General features: G+C 52.1%; 1 protein-coding gene across 7 annotated transcripts in view; it reads left to right on the top strand.

The window, feature by feature from the left end:
• Positions 1 to 13,308, top strand: part of Cux1 (cut like homeobox 1) — a 256,975-nt gene that overhangs the window by 127,632 nt on the left and 116,035 nt on the right. The gene's annotated exons all lie outside the window — the stretch shown is intronic.

Below are 13,308 nucleotides of genomic sequence, written 5' to 3'. Positions count from 1 at the left end.
CTGCAGGTCTGGAGTTCTCTGGGAGAGATCTGTCCATCCTTCACGGAACACGGAGTCCTCTTCTTTGCAAACTCCTGGAGAAGATAGAGAAAGAAACAACAATTCCTAACTGATTTTATGAGGCCGATGTAACCTCGATGCCAACAAGCAGATGTGAACAGCACAAAGAGGGAAATAAAAGTCACTGTTATTTATGAATAGATGTGCAGGCACCCTTAAAAAGGGCTGGGCGAATCCACCAAGCTTGGTGTGGCCCCAGAGTCCTGCTTGAGTTCACATAGAGCTCATGCCATGCGTGGAGGAGAGGAGGATTGACAGTTCACTAGTGTTAGGAAAAGAATCTGATTAAATCCAGTCATAATAAAATGGCACTGGCACACTGGGAGCCAAGGGAGCCTCTTTCCCGTGGGGAAAGGTGTTTATTAAACCCCACATCAATCGTCAGCCCTACTGGTGTTAACTAGGAGCAAGACAAGAATTCCCCGTGTTGCTGATTTTATTTAACTGGAAGTCTTAGCTGGCAGTGATAGCAGGGAGAAAAAGAAATAAAGCAGAAGCATTATAAAACTTGTCATTTTTCAAGTGAGCTTCAATAATATAACATGGTTGCCAGATACAAAATCAATATACAGGAGTAATTATATGTCTCTATATCAGCAGTAAACCAAAAGCATAATTTAAAACAAAAACAACAAAAAACGAACAATACTACTGAAGGGCTGGTCCTAGTGGCACACATCTGTAATCCCAGCTCATCAGGAGGCAGAGATGAATGGATCACCGTCCCAGGGCAGCAGCCTGAGCAAAAGTTAGCAAAACTCTGTCTCAGAAACCAGCAGAGTGTGGTGTGGTACTCAGTGGGGGAGGAGGAGAGAGGAGGATCCTGGCCCAAGGCTGACCCAGACAAAAACATGAGGCCCTCTCGGAAAAACAGAGTAAAAGCCAAAGGCATGGGGATTGCCTAGCAGACATGAGTTCAATCCCAGTGCCACCAAAAAAAATAACAACAACAATAATACATACAAAAGGTGCTATTGGAGGCAGCAACCATAACAAAAAAGAATAGCTAGAAATGAACATGCATTACTCCAGGACTTCCGGGAAAAACAAGACATTGTCATGCAAGCTTCTCAGATCTCCATGGAACCTGCCCCACATTTAGGGAGAAATCTCACTGTTCACTTCCACAGTGCCATGGTCACAGTGGTGCCAGACTGACCCCACCACAGGGCTTTCTAGATGGAACTTGGAAAGCTGATCCCAGAACCCCAGGGTCCCAAGAGCACGCAGGAGCAGAGGGCCAGCCCCCATGATGCGTGCAGGCAAGAGGCAGGGAGTAGCCACAGTGTTTGGGGGTACACACAGTCAGACCACAGGGAGAAGAGTAGGATAAACATGGATTGGATGCATTGCAAAGTCAAGGAATGTTCTCAGCGGCCTGTGTTTGGGGGTTTGTTCTTTATTCTCTGTGTAGAAGTTTCTTTGGCTTCCTGCCAGTGGTGAGGCCCCCCGCCCAGCCATCTTTCCTCCATGCATTTGTTCAGGAGCTGTGGGTCCCCTTGCCGAGGCTCGCCAGGGTCTGCCGGCTTCCTGCACACCCATGTTACCTGCATTGCCTGGCTTTGGCCAGCCTTGCCCAGATGTCCAGGGCTGGGGGAGATGGAAGCATCATCTTCATTAGAGGAAGGCCACCCAAGCCCCAAAGGCCATGATGGCAGCTCTGCGCCCCAGGCCTGGTCCTCACTCTGGCTTACCCCAAGGTAGCTTGCCATGCATGAGGCCATCACCATGTCATGGCCTCACATGGCCTTCTCTGTCTGTGTGTCTGTGTGTCTGTGTGTCTTTGTGTCTGTGTCTGTGTCTGTGTTTGCCCACATGTGTTCGCATAGTTACTGGGGCTTGAACTCAGGGCCTGGGTGCTATCCTTTAGCTTTTTCACTCAAAGCTATCGCTCTACTACTTGAGTCACAGCTCAACCTGTGGCTTTTTGGTGGAGATAAGAGTCTTACCAAGGCGGCATTGGTGGCTCACGCCTGTAATCCTAGCTACTCAGGAGGCTGAGATCTGAGCATGGGGTTCAAAACCAGTCCAGGCAGGAAAGACGTGAGACTCTTATCTCTAATATACCATTCAGAAAACTGGAAGTGGCACTGTGGCTCAAGTGGTAGAGCCCTTGCCTTGAACTGAAGAGCTGAGGGACAGCGTTCAGGCCCAGAGTGACTGACCAAAAAAAAAAAAAAAAAGTCTTACCAACTTTCCTGCCCAGGCAGCTTTTGAACTTCAGTTTTCACTGAGATCCCAGCCTCCTGAGCAGCTAGGGTTACAGGCGTGAGCCTTGGGGCCTGGCTGCTCCTCTGTCTGTGATGGGGCAGTGAAGGAGCGGGTAGAAACACGACTTGTTTGGGTGTTGACTTGTTTGGGTGTCCTGGGCTTCATGCAGAGGGCGTGGCTTCCTCAGAGGCCATTCCAGAAGGCCTGAGTTCAAAGTTGGGGGAGGGAGGAGAGGCGCAGGGAATGAGTGCTGAGCTGAGGAACAAGATCACCAGCAGCAGGGCTGGCACCAGCCCCTGGCCTGTCTGCTGGCTGGAGCTCCAGCCGCACGGGGGCAGCGAGGCCCTCGCGTGCATCGAGGCCAGGCCAGATAATGCAGGCCCTGCTCAGGGTCAGGCAGATCACCCATGGGTCAGTGACAGGGACTGAGAGCTCCCACGGCATCCCTCAGCCAATCGCCTGAGCTGTGACACATGCGAGTGATCACATCCAATGGCCACTTCTAAATAAAACCAGGGTGTCTGGGAGGTTTATTCCAAATAGCATTTCATGGAGAGTCGCAGATGTGGCCGGTGGCTGGGGGGGAGGGGTGGTGTGGGGGCTCCTGGTTGCATCCTTTACTTTTCTGCATGCCCTTCGGGCCCTCCCCCCTCCCCCCTCCTCCTCCCATCATTCTCCCCCTCCTGCCCCTCCTCCTCCTGCCCCTCCTCTTCCTCTTCCTGCCTGACTTCGGCCCGTCTGGAAAGTGAGGGGCCCTTAGATCTGAATCGACCAAATAGAAATGTGGATCTACTCAAGGGTAGCTGTGGAGGGCCCCCCTCCCCAGTACCCCACTTCTGCTTCGTCCCCACCCTTTTTCAAGGCCAGCCCAATGCCTGACATTGGTGCCTATGGGCAGGGCAGGTGGCTGTCTGCTCCATGGCCCTAGGTGCTACATTGTCAGTTGTCTTGACTCTGAGTCTGGAGACCTGTGCTCAGGGTTTACAAATGGGGGACAGCTTACCGTGCCCTGGACATGTGCATCTGAGACCTAGAGCTGAGAGCTGTGCGCATGCACATGTGATCTTTAGGCCCCATGTACCTGCGCTGGGCAGGGCCTACCCTGGCTCTGGGTGGCGTGGCATGGCGTGGCGTGGTATGGAGGGGGTTGGAGCAGATCGAGGCCCTGTGTGCCTATGTGGTACAGGGTCTGCCCTGTCTCATGGGTGCTGTGGTGTGGAGTGGCATGGAGAGGGTTGGGGCAGACCCCTGCTGCTGCTCTGTCACCTGCCTTTTCCAAGAAACAAAGCTCCCAGCCTTTGTGGCTCCAAGATGGTGACTGCAGGCTTGGACTGACCTTGGAAGCTGGACTTGCCTGTCCACCATGCTTCACGAACTGCAGGAAGCACTGGGTCAGGGTCCCTCTGTGGCAGACCACTCTACAAGAACAGTTCAGGGACAACGCTGTTCCTTTGCCTTGAGGTGCTCTGAGATTTAGTACTGCCCCACCCCCACCCTCCTGCCCCCAGCCCTACGTGGACTCTGAGCATCATACTTGGTAGATGCTGGAGAAGCATTAATTGAGCCATGCCTCTAGTCCTTTTAGTTTTGTTTAAAAATAGGGCCTGGAGCCTTTGCCCAGTCTGACCTCAAACTCTTGATCCCTCTGCCTGTGTCTCTAGAGCTGGGACTAAAGTTTGAAGCCTATCTCCAGCCTTCACGTCCGGGGCTTCCAGTCAGAGGAATGTGTTCATGTCACCTGAACATCTCTTCCTGCCCCCCATCCCCCACCCCAGCCTCCACCTCCAGTGCTGCCCTCTTGTGCCTGCCCAGCTGTGAAGACCACTGAAGATTCCCACTGCCTCGTTCTGTGGTTCCCACCCTCCTCAGCCTGTTTCCAAGCTTTTCCCTCCCCCAGCTTGAGTAAGGTGAAGCTGAGAGACAGAAGTTGTATTTCCTGCGTGTGGCATGACATTCTGCTGCAGGCATACTATAAGACAGTCCCTCTGGTCAGGTTGCATGTGCGTGGTGATAGTGTGTAGGTGTGTGCAGGTGGGGCATTGTTGTTGGCTGTCACCACCATGCTCATGGTCTGGGAGCCCCAAAGCATACCCAGCATTCCTAATGAACTTTGTACCCAGACCAACAACTCCCTGTGCTGGCACCCACCACCCTGCTCCATTTCTCGGCAGTCAGCCTTTGCAGTCAGCAGTGTTTGTGTCCCTGCATTGGGCTTTCAGGGAGCGTGGCCATGTGGATATCTTCTCCTGACCCTGCAACCTGGACCACTGATCTCTGGATCTTTCCCACCAGTGGGGTTAGTGGATCAGTAATGCCTGATTGGGATATGAGATGGGACCCCTGATGGCCGCTCTGTGTCAATGCCCAGCTCTGCCCACCCTGCCATCACTTGCTGCCTTTCCATGTGCTGAAGTGTGTCTTGTGGCTCTGTGTCTCTCTTTGACGGTAGCCGTGCTGGGTGCTCATGGGCACAGTGGCCATGTGCTCTCTTCTTTTAGAGCACATCTGTTTAACTCCTTGGCCCAATTTTCAGTCTGATTGTTTTCTTGACACTGAGTTGTTGAGTTTCTAGACAGCGCATCTGTGCGCACCTGTGCCACCCTGCCTCTCAATCACCTTTGCCTTCTCAAGGCCAGCGCTTAAGGGTTTCTTAGCCTCTGCTTTGTCTGGCTACTAAGTACCTACTGAGTGTTGTCTGTAGCTCTACACTATGTTCTAAAACCCACAAGCAAAAAAGAAAAAAAATAGGAACCTGTTCAGCAGGGCATGGTAGCTCATGCCTGTAATCCCAGACAGACACTCAGGAGGCAGAGGGAGGAGGATTGAGGTGCCGGGGCAGCCTAGGCAAGGGATTAAGATCCTGTCTCAGAAAACAAGTCAGATGTGATGGCTAATTCCTAGAGTCCCAACTACTCAGAAGCAGAGATAAGAGGATCCATGTTCAAGGCCAGCCCAGGCAAAGTTAGGAAGATCAGCAAATGTTTAAAAAAAAAAAAAAAAAAAAAAGCACAGAAATGTACAAAAGAAAATGTACTCACTACTTGACTGATGTAATCCTTCTGTACATAACCTTTATAATAACAGCAAAGTAAATTAAAAAAAAAAAAAACAAAGCAAAAGAGTTGGGGTGGGGAGAGGGGGTGGTGTCTGCCTAGTATATGTGAGATCCCCTAAAAGAGCGCATTCTCTGACCGGGATATCAGTGCCCACCTGTGAAGTTGGGGTCCTGTCTCCCTAATGGGTAGGCGGGCATACAGACCAGCCACTGGGCTCTGGACTAGCTGCAGCAGCAGGGCCTCGTGGGCCTGGCAGAGCCCTGGGTGGTGCCAGTGGTGGCCATGGTTGTCCCAGTGGGGATGGGGTTAGCTTCGGTGATCAGGGAGGAGAGCTGGGGGCTGGCTGGTTCGGGGGCTGGCTGCAGGTTGGCGGGGTTGATGTCTCAATTAGGGGCGCGGCAGGAGCAGTGCGGCTCGCAGGCCAGCTCTGTAATTGGAAGCACATTTTCTCCCCCAAAGCTGCAGCTGGCTTGGTTCTGCTCATGCAGAAAAGGATATAACCTTGCATAACATCGGAAATGAACGGTTGAGAGAGAAGCCAAATTCAATTTCAGTCAGATACGTCGAGGCCCAGCCGGTGATCTATGGGAGCCGGGGCAGTGGCGGCGCGTGTGGAAAGGCGCGCACTCAGCAGTCCATTCATCACGCCGGCCGCCCGGCACTGCCGCCCTGCCTGCGCGGGCCCGCCGCGCTCACGCGCTCCTCTTCGGGCCTGGACATCAGCCAAGCCCTCCAGAAGTTAACCTCTTAAAGACCCGGAGCTGCTTTCTGTTGAATAAATGTAATTTTGTGGTCAGAAATAAATGCTCCTGTGATGTAGCTGGAGCTCTGGAAGCCACTGCCGGCGCGATTGCAAAATTGCTCTGCGTGGGGGAAGTCGAGAGCCAGACATCAGAATTCCACGTGCTTGGCAAATTGATTTCGGCCCAGAGCTCTGCAGCTATTCAATAAAAGTCCTATTAAACCATTGTATGTAATGAACAATCCAGAGCAAATCTAATATTTTCAGTGGATAATTATTTTTAACATCCTCCGGGTCGCCGTCAGTGGATCTCTCGGGTGTTTACGGCTTGTGTCCAAGCAGGCTGGGCTTGCCCAGCCATCATTTGGCCTCCAGCTCCAGGCAGCCGGGTGCCTGGATAGCTCCCTGTGGCTCAGCTCAAGCCCAGTCCTGCTTGGGGGGGGGGTGTGAGTCCAGGGGTCTCCCCCAATGTTCTGTATATAGTGGGGTACCTGGAAAATTTTGTTGGATTGGCCTGAACTATTTGAAGTGGATGAGAGGAAGCTTGGAAAGTTCTAGAATGACAGGTGCATTGGGAAAGTTTACATCACCTGAGATGGTAGAGTAGGGAAATTAGGGTCCTGTGCAATACAGCAGCGGATGCGGAGGTAGAGGGGAAGGGCTCGCTCACTTTACTTCTTGTGAACCGAGAATCACCTTGTTAGCACCCAAGTGGTCTTACCTCTGCCGTCAGCATACTCAGTTCATGGGGAGGTGCGGCCTGTCACACTGATGGTGCCTCTTGATTTTAGTCTCCCTTCCTGACCTTGAGCATCTCAAGGGCAAGGTCTGCACATTCATTTTTCCATTAAGTAGCGATTGGCCGAAGGTCTGTGCCAGGCTGCACCTGAACTCAACCCTGGTATGTGCAGTGATCAGATTAAAGCAGGCACTTAATAGTATAGCAGGATCTACATGCTTCTTCAAGGTTAGGCCCTTGGTGTTGGAGGAGGGAGGGGTCAAGGGTGAGTGACTGAGTGATTGAATGGGAGCAGGAATGGGTGGAGATGATGGGTAGATGGACAAATGACTGCGTGGATGGATAGATCGATGGATGGATGGATCAGATAGAGCAATGGGTAGGAGGGATGGATGATTAGATGGATGGATAGATGGATGACAGAGCAATTAGGTAGGTGGATTTTGTGGATGGGTATTGGAATAGATGAGTGGATATAGGGGGATGGGTAGATGGATGGTAATTGCAAGCCATGGTAGAAGGTGATTGAGGATGGATGGATGGATGGATGGATGGATGGATGGATGGATGGATGGATGGATGGTATTAATTCCCCTTCTATGTAAATCAAAAGCAGTCCTTGCCATTTTTTTAAGTCTTTAAGCCAGGTGCTGGTGGCTCATGCCTATAATCCTAGCTATTCAGGAGGCTGAGATCTGAGGATTGCAGTTCAAAGCCAACTCAGTCAGGAAAGTCTGTAAGACTCTTTTTTTTTAGTCAGGAAAGTCTGTGAGACTCTTTTTTTTTTTTAATTGGTTGTGGGGTTTGAACTCTGGCCTTGGCCCTAACCCTCAGTTCTTCAGCTTAAGGCTAGCACTCTATCACTTGAACCACAGCACCACTTCTAGTTTTCTGGTAGTTAATTGGAGATAAGAGTCTCACAGACTTTTTTCTTTTTTTGGGGGGGGGGGGGGGATCCGGTCATGGGGCCTGAACTCTGGGCCTGGGCACTATCCCTCAGCTCTTCAGCTCAAGGCTAGCACTCTACCACTTGAGCCACAGCGCCACTTCCAGCTTTTTTCTTTTTGCTTATATGGTGCTGAGGAATTGAACCCAGGGCCTCATGCATGCAAGGCAAGCGCTCTACCACTGAGCCACCTTCCCAGCCCACCAGCTTAAATTTGTAATGCAATTCAAGGATAGCAAGGTAAGACTACTAGACCTAGAGTTACAACATTTGAGGCTTGACTTCCTGGTCTTGACCTTGGCCAAGTCAGCTGACCTCCCAGCACCTCTGTCACCTCATAGGATGAGCTGAGAATTGAAAACAGCATTTGTATATAAGAATAAACTAACTTGGGCTAGGAATGTGGCTTAATGGTAGAGTGCTTGCCTAGCATGCATGAAGCCCTGGGTTCAATTCCTCAGTACCACATATACAGAAAAAGCTGGAAATGGTACTGTGGCTCAAGTGATAGAGTGTTGGGCTTGAGCAGAAGAAAGCTTAGGGACAGCACCCAGGCCCTGAATTCAAGCCCCATAACCACCACCACCAACAACCAAAGGATAAATTAACTCTAGCCAAGCATAGTAGTACCTATCTATAGTTTAAATAGTTGTGCGGAAGAGAGGAAAATCACAATCTGAGGACAGGACAGGCAAAAATGGGAGACCTTATCTGAAACATTCAAACAGCAAAGGTTCTAGGAGCATGCCTACAGGGGTAGAGTGCTGGATGAGCAAGTGCAGGGCCCAAAGTTCAGATCCCAGGACTGCTAGCTAAATATATCAGCCAACCAACTCATCCGCTCTTGCTAGTTTTTGTGTGTGTGTGTTTTTAAACTGCACAAAAATTGCCCAGCGTATACAGTAATCATACAATATTTACGTGTATACAGTAGAACTTAAATTATCAAGGTATTTTCCGCAGCTCTCTCCCCCTGGAAAACTTGGCCCGGATGTTCATTGAGTTTCCCTAACGTTCTATCAATTTAATGCAATAATTTCTTAAATGAAGCTAACATGGAGCCAGATGGCCAGGAGGTTGGCCGTGTTGGTGTGGGAAGCCTGAGGAGGGAGCCCAAGGAGGCTGTGGGAGGCAGCACCCCGCCACCCCCTTCACGATATCTGCCCAGCCATTCCCCCACCCTTTGCCAGTCTGAGTTAAGGGGCAACATAAGTATCTTCTGCTTCTCGCTCTGGACCTCCTCTTTTTGTCTATCTCCTGGGCCAGTCCTGACATTCTTGGTTTCCTGGGCTCAGCGAAATGACACCCACTTGTCACTGCATGTTTGATACCCCCCAAATAGCTTACGTCACCAGTTGTATTGTGGGATTGATCACACATGAAGATCACATGTGTGATCTTCCTGAGCTCGTTTCTCTTCCATTGCGCCCTGTGTTCATCCTCACGCCTGCACCACAGTCTCGGCTCCTGTAGCTTGAAGTAAGTTTTGCGGTTGGGCAATGTGAGTCCTCCAGCTTTATTTTTCTTATTCAAGATGTTTTTTGTGTTTGGGACCCCTTTCATTTCCATATGAATCTCAGGAGCCATCTGCCAATTTCTACAATGAAAGCAGCTGGGCTTTTAATGGGCATCACACTGAATCAGAAATCAACTCGGTGGCTATTGCTGCGACAGTATTAAGTTTTCAGCCCAGGAAAGACTTGCATTTCATTTCTTCTCTTTCAAACAATGTTTTCAGGTTCTTGACAAACAAGTTTTAACCCTCTTTTGCTGAGCTTACTCCTTTGAGTATCGCATTCTTTTTGTTATTATTTCAGTGCAATTGCAACTAGGGTTGTTTGTCTCCATTTCACTTTCAGATCGTGGGCTGCCAGTGTAGAGAAAGACAATTGATTGTTGCATATTGATCACACGTGGCGCAGCCTTGCAGAACCCGGTGTGTTCCACACCCTCACCTTAGCCTTGTTCTCTGTGAACAGTCTCCATCCATAGAGGTAGTTTTAACACCTTGGGAGGCATTCCTCCTCTGGGGCCTTGCCCTGCCCGCTCTGGTTTATCTGCAGGTAGGAGGTGGTGGGAAAGATGAAGAAGCCAGGGCCCACACCCCCTTGCGTTGTGTGGTACGAGCTGGGCACTCTGTCCCCCTAGGAGTGGGAACAGAGCATACCGCTCCTTTGGTGGCTTTTAATGGCTGAAGTAAGGGAATGAAGGAGCCAATGAGACCAGCCAGCAGCACCGCCCAGCTCCCCAGCCTGCACACAGGTTTCCTGCTATTTGAGCTGGAGTCTGCGTGGGTCAGGTCACATGGTGGGGGAAGGGGAGGCAGATGAGAGATGAAATAGAGGATAGCAGTTTCCCTCTCCCCCTTCCCCCCTCCCCCCATCCCAGCACCTTCAGACACCAGCTATGGTGGAAGGGCTGTGGAAACTGCTCAGAAAGACAGTGGGCTTTAGGGCCAGTTTTTTTCTTTTCTTTTTTTGCTTCATTGGACCAGAACTGGGTCTTGAATTCAGGGCCTTGTGCTCTCACTTGGCTTTTCTGCTCAAGGCTGGAGCTGTACCACTTTGACCCACAGCTCCACTTCCAACTTTTTGCTGCTTCATTGGAGAGAAATGTTGTGGACTTTCCTGCCTGGACTGGCTTTGGACCTCAGATCTCAGCCTCCTGAGTAGCTAGGATTACAGCTGTGAGCCACCAGTGCCCGGCCTGTTTTCTTACCTATCTTGTTGTTCTCCTGTTTGCCATGGCCTAAGCCATGTCTCGTCTGTGTGGCTTATATCTGTGGCCACCCCTCACATCTGTGGCACTGTCTCCTGGCCCTCTGCTGTCCTGTCACAACTGTCACCCCCTGCTAGGTTTCCAGGGTCCTGCTCCACATTCAGTAAGGCCACATCTTGTCCACACAGCCCTGTACGGAGCACAGAATGTGCTCGGGGGTCAGCGTCCACTGTGAAAGCCAGGTGGCAGATTGCATAGGGCTACAAAAACTGTGAAGGAATGCTTCCAGCAGCTTCCACCAGAAGTCTCAGCCGATTTACCCAGGTGTGCTGCACACGTGAGCCCCACGGACAAAGCCACCTGTCCACACTGCAGGACTCTCCATGTGCAGTGCGAGGCCCCTTCCATGCCCGCCTTCTCATGTGTGCTATAAGCAGATCCTGGTGTTCTGAGATTTTGAGTAAAATGCCATCCAATAGACACCTGCCTTAACTCATTGCGAAAAGAACCCAACTCAACTCTAGTGTGCATGGCCCCTGCTGACGAGCTAACCATAAATGGACCCAAGCCCCATAGACTTTCCTGCCCAGCCCAGAAGGGGAGACCGCTGGGAACCTTGCCGAGGGAGCCTGGTGATTACCATGGAGCGCCAGGCATGGGTGGCAAGGGGGCGAGGGGGGTAGAGGCTATAGCCGGCCAGAGGTGCTTACGTACCAACCCAAACTCAGGAGTTAGGACAGAGTTTAATGCTTGGCATTTCATAGATTTGAAGTGACTCCTGAGTTCTTCACCCCGCCCCGCAGGCAGCAGTGGGGGCTGGGAGGGCAGTGCACTTACAGAGGGACTTGGGGGAGAGGCTTCCTCTGCAGGTCCTGGGGCGAGGCAGCAGAGATGGGGGGGGTCGGGTGGCTATGGCATGCTTTAGGCTTTCAAGGAATCTGGGTCTCCAGGCAGGGCCTAGCTCAGTGGCCCTGGCACTGGGGTGATCCCCCGTGGAGTGGGAGTGGCCACAGCTGAGCTGAGGATCAAGGGAACATTCCAGAAGGCGCCTTCCAGGCTGAGTGGAAATTACTGGCGTATGCTGGGAACAGGGAGTGACTGGGTGTGGCCACAGTGAGTGGTGAACCCGAACAGGAGGCTGGTCCCTCGGTAGGACCAGCTCCCCACAGCCAGGGGCACCCCCACGGCACCCCGTCCTTGCCGTGTCTCCCAGCTGGCTCTGTGGGATGGGGACAGTATGTGGCCCACATGAGCGCGTGAAGGAGCCGCCATGTCTAACCTGGGACTTTGCCTTCAGGCCTTCTCCAGACTTGGGAGGAGCTGCCAGGCTGTGGCTGGCACTGGGCAGAGCAGGGCGGGACAGGGACGAGGAATGAGGGACAGTCCTGAGGTGGCTTCCTGGTTGTCTGTGCAGAGCTCGGCGGGAGGCCTGTCTGGGAGGAGGCCATGGCAGGGCTGTCATTTCTGGGAGCTGTGGGGGCCCTGTCTCACGCCCCGCCCCACCCTGTCCCGGCTGGAGGCTTTGGGGGGCCTCGGGGTATCTGTGGAGCTGGGGGGCTAGCTTGGCCAGGACTTCGTGAGTATTGAGAAAGGCCCCCACCAATACCAGGGCTGGTCCTGGGGCCTGGGCTGAGGGTCAGGCCCTGGGATCCTCCGATCCTTCCAGAAAGTTTTGACCATCTCAAGAGGCCAGAGGACCTCATGGGGCAGAAACTCAGCCCACACAGAGAGCCAAGTGTCAGCGTCTGAGAAACCTCACTGCCTGCCTGCTGTGAGCCAGCTCTGCTCACCGGGCCAACCCCATACCATGGGATGGGACTTGAACTTGTAAAAGGGCAATGGGGAAAGACCTTTCCTGGGACTGTTGTCACGAAGTGCCACCAACTAAGTCACTCAGACATCAGAACTGCTTGTCCCCAGTCCTGGAGTGACAGCAGCGAGGTATGGGCACGGCAGCGAGGTATAGGCACGGCTGGTAACCCCTGGGGACCCAGGAAGCCCCTGGCCCACGCCATGTGTACTGCCTCTGGTGGCCTCTGGCTGGCTGGCTTCTCCTTTAGGGTTATAAAGTCATGTTGTTCAGGACCCCCAGAAGCAACTTTCCCCTAGCCTGATTGCCTTCAGTGATCGTTTCTACATAATGTCACCTTCTCAGTTACTGGGTCACGACTGCAATACTGTGTGGTTGGGGAAGAAGGCCAGCCTACCACAAGGTCTCCCCGGGGCCGTTCATAAAAGCACCACCAAGAGCTCCAAGCCCAGGTGGGAGTGAGGGGGGCAAGGCCAGGGCCCCTAGACCTCATCCTTTGCCACTGGTGGGAGCTACCCTCTGGTCCTTAATCCGAGTCCCTGACAGCCGTGAGCTGGGTAGATCAGCCTTGTAGTGGGCTTGGGGATCCTGGGGTGCACTGCACACACCCCAGTAGCCCCTCTGATGTCTCGCACCTGCAAGTGTGGGAATGAGGCGCCATTGAAGTAGCCTCAGGAAGACGGTTCTCAGGATTTGCAATAGCTTCTGGGAAAAAAAAAAGGATGGGGGACATATTAGTAGAAGAAAGCTCAATTCCAATTTTTATGTACGATTTTATTTCAAATACAGACCTTCAAGGGCTTTATTGAGATAGTTCAGCCATATAAAGTCTGCAGTTCATTGGCTTTTTGTATACTTAACAAAGTTGTGCAACGCTCACCACAAACAACTGTAGGACGTTTTCATCACCTCAAAAGGAACCTTCATCACTCGTAGCTGGCATCCTCCAACCAGCCCACTGCATTTCTGTTGGAGCCTTGCCAGCCACGGGGCTGTGCCCACCCCTACCTCCTCCCACTTGCTTCC

Source organism: Dipodomys spectabilis, unplaced genomic scaffold (assembly GCF_019054845.1).
Source record: "Dipodomys spectabilis isolate Male_0828 unplaced genomic scaffold, ASM1905484v1 ptg000098l, whole genome shotgun sequence".
In the NCBI taxonomy this organism is placed as follows: Eukaryota; Metazoa; Chordata; class Mammalia; order Rodentia; family Heteromyidae; genus Dipodomys; species Dipodomys spectabilis.
Note: the sequence above shows the minus strand (reverse complement) of the source record. Positions and strands in the feature narration are given on the sequence as shown.